The 3,663-nt window shown below is 42.0% G+C and overlaps 1 protein-coding gene across 4 annotated transcripts in view; it reads right to left on the reverse strand.

Moving 5' to 3' along the window:
- Window positions 1–3,438, reverse strand: part of GDA (guanine deaminase) — a 67,857-nt gene extending 64,419 nt beyond the window's left edge. For 3 of the 4 annotated variants that reach the window (XM_011965140.1, XM_011965143.1, XM_011965141.1), the window contains exon 1: window positions 3,347–3,432. The gene's annotated coding sequence lies outside the window, so the exon portion shown is untranslated. Of the gene's footprint in view, window positions 1–1,964; window positions 2,006–3,346 lie in introns of all 4 variants that reach the window. The other variant, XM_011965142.1, reaches the window with a different exon arrangement.
- Between the last annotated feature and the right edge of the window lie 225 nt (window positions 3,439–3,663).

The following is a 3,663-nucleotide window of genomic DNA, read 5'->3' on the forward strand; positions in this document are numbered from 1 at the left end:
GAGTAGCTGGGCTTACAGGCATCTGCCACCACACCTGGCTAATTTTTTTTTTTCTTTTTCTTTTTTTCTGTGACAGAGTCTCACTCTGTAGCCCAGGCTGGAGTGCAGTGGCACTATCTCTGCTCACCACAAGCTCCGCCTCTGGGGTTCACACCATTCTCCTGCCTCAGTCTCCCGAGTAGCTGGGACTACAGGCATCTGCCACCATGCCCAGCTAATGTTTTGTATTTTTAGTAGAGACGGGGTTTCGCCGTGTTAGCCAGGACAGTCTCTATCTCCTGACCTCGTGATGCGCGCCCACCCAGGCCTCCCAAAGTGCTGGGATTACAGGCATGAGCCACCGCACCTGGCCCACACCTGGCTAATTTTTGTATTTTTAGTAGAAATGGGGTTTCACCGTATTTGCCAGGTTGGTCTTGAACTACTGACCTCAAGTGATCTGCCCACCTCGGCCTCCCAAAGTGCTGGGATTACAGGCATGAGCCACTGTGCCCGGCCATGCATTCATTTTTTTATTTTAAAATATTGCCTTAAAAGTATTGATTTTGGTCACTGAATTTTTGCCCCTCCCCCACTGCTTTTAAATTTTGTGCCTGAGGTGAATGCCTCACTCCTCTCACCCTAATCCTGGCCCTGCAAACCTGTCCACGGTCCATGGCCACTGTCTGATTCACTCCTACCACAGCACTGCCCATGGTACTCCAGTTGTGATTTTCATTTTTAAAAAATCCACATGGTACTGAGATAGACTTGTAGATACACTGTGTATTGGGCCAAGTCTATTAAAAATGGTCTGAGACATCCCTTTATGGTATTTTAATCATGACTTAAATTCAACTGCACATAACTTGTGTGCTTGATATAAGAATCTCTTTGCATTTTAAATATAATTTTTCCTCAAAGACTTCAGTCTTCTACTAAAATTTAAATTATTTCTTACTTTACTACTTCTTTGTGTGCAGTACTTACATACGGCCCCCAGAATCTGCATTTCTGATGGATTTAATTTCAAAGGCAACCTCATAAAGAGGAAGAAAAGGATGTGACGACCCACAGTTACGTTCACCCTCCTCCCCATCCTACAACCACTTCCACCATTCTCTCATCCCATCTCAGCCTCCACTTCAACTACTTCTAAGCCTTCTTCTAATCCTCCATCACAAAGACACACAAGGAGGAGACTATCAATGTCAGTTGTTCCTCATCATAGACTCTTACAAGAAAATCTAGGAAGAGGAAGTAGATGGTAACAGCAGAAGCTACTATATTCATTACCATGCCCACCACCCACACACTTCCAAGTCCATAGAGAGGCAGCAGGGAGAGGGAAGGAGGCAAGGGATGTGAGTAGAACTGCAGGTGGAGTGAAACTTTATAAACAGTTACTTTGTCTCTCTGGACTATGACCAGAGATGAGCTTCATAGTCTAAATGAGCTCAAAGAGGGAAAGTGGCTTACTTCACATTTAACATCTGCAAAACTACGTCTGTGGATTCAAACCAGGTATTTTCATTCCTAGTTCAATGTTTCCCTATTACGTGAAACTATGTTCCTCTATATTATGTGAAAGTCAATTTCCAAATTATCAGTGTTTTCAGAATATAAATGGTACCACTTTTATTGGCCTTGGAACTTATTTGGCCTGAAACAAGATAAAATATTCTAGCTTTAAAAAAGTCTTCCCATTCATGTCCTTTGCAGGGACATGGATGATGCTGGAAGCCATGACTCTCAGCAAACTAACACAGGAACAGAAAACCAAACACTGCATGTTCTCATTCATAAGTGGGAGCTGAACAATAAGAACAAATGGACACAGGGAGGGGGACATCACACACCGGGGCCTGTTGGGGGGTGGGGGGCAAGGGGAGGGAGAGTATTAGGACAAATATCTAATCCATGTGGGGCTTAAAACCTAGATGAAGGGTTGATAGGTGCAGCAAACCACCATGGCACATGTATACCTATGTAACAAACCTGCACATTCTGCATATGTCTCCCAGAACTTAAAGTAAAATAAATATCAAATAAAATAAAATAAAAATTATAATCAAAAAAAGTTTTCCCATTTCCATAAAACATATCAAGCAGGCTATGAGGAAACTGAGATTTTTTGTTTGTTTGTTTTTTGACAGAGTCTTGTTCTTTCATCCAGGCTAGAGTGAAGTGGAGTGATCTCGGCTCACTGCAACCTCTGCCCCCTGGCTTCAAGAGATTCTCCTGCCTCAGCCACCGAGTAGCTGGGATTACAGGTGCCACATGCGCCACCAGGCTAATTTTTGTATTTTTAGTAGAGACAGGGTTTCACCATGTTGGCCAAGCTGGTCTTGAACTCCTGATCTCAAGTGATCCACCTGCCTTGGCCTCTCAAAGTGCTAGGATTATACGTGTGAGCCACCATGCCTGGCCCAATCATTTCTTTAAAAACTGTATAACATATATTAAATATATGTTATATATAAAATATAACAAACATTAAAAACCACTAAAAGTAGTTGAAATATAATATCACAGCTCAAGTGGGCTTCTGAACTTCCCTAACCAATTGATTCTCAAATTTTCTTTTCTCTCTACTTCTTTTGTTTTTTTTCTGTTGTTTTTTCTTTTTCTTTTTGAAACAGAGTCTCGCTCTGTTGCCCAGGCTGGAGTGCAGTGGCGTGATCTCGGCTCACTGCAAGCTCCGCCTCCCAGGTTCACGTCATTCTCCTGCCTCAGCCTCCCGAGTAGCTGGAACTACAGGTGCCCACCACCACACCCGGTTAATTTTTTGTATTTTTCGGTAGAGACGGGGTTTCACCGTGTTAGCCAGGATGGTCTCGATCTCCTGACCTCGTGATCTGCCTGTTTCGGCCCCCCAAAGTGCTGGGATTACAGGCGTGAGCCACCACGCCTGCCTCCTCCCTACTTCTTAATAGTTAACCTCTATCATACCCACCCCACCTTGTTTCCTTCCTTTATAGAAGCTATCACAATCTACCATGCTCATGCTCAGGTATCTGTTTGCTTGTTTACTGTCTTTGTCCCCCATGGACTGTAAACCCTGTGAGGACAAGGACTTTGAAGATCTTTTTCACCTCCAGACCCTAGGTACTGCACATAGCATGCTCAACAAATATATGCTAAAGAAATTGATGAACCATGGCAGCCTCTAGCTCTCTTAAGTTTCCATCCTTCAGCTTACTGTTTACCTTTTCCTTCCCATCTCCTCCTTTAACAAATAATTAATGAAAAATAATTATTTTAAAATTAATATTCTTTTTTAAAGTCTCTCCGTCTCTCCAGGCAGGTTTTCTATAATTTAAGCTTATTAGTGGCACCCAGTAAAAGGGAAGAAGTAACAACTTACTGGTGGCTCAGTTCTCTTATTTCACATGGCTTGAAGCACCATTCTTGGGCCAGTTTTTCTTGCTGAGATGCTTCTTCTAAAAACACTATCTTTAAAAGAAAGAAAGAAAAGAAAAGAAACACATATTAGTGAGTCATAGTCATTTGTTTTTATTAAATATGTAAATCTTCTTAAAAGAGACTATACTATAGCCGAGTTAAAAGGTATTTGATACCAAATGGAATTGAGTTTAGAGGCAAAAAAAAAAAGACAAGGGTTTGCTTTTGGTCATCCAAAGACAAGCTGTGTGTGATTTCTCCTTTTCTGCCATAATATTG

Source organism: Mandrillus leucophaeus, unplaced genomic scaffold, assembly GCF_000951045.1.
Source record: "Mandrillus leucophaeus isolate KB7577 unplaced genomic scaffold, Mleu.le_1.0 Scaffold715, whole genome shotgun sequence".
Lineage (NCBI taxonomy): Eukaryota > Metazoa > Chordata > Mammalia > Primates > Cercopithecidae > Mandrillus > Mandrillus leucophaeus.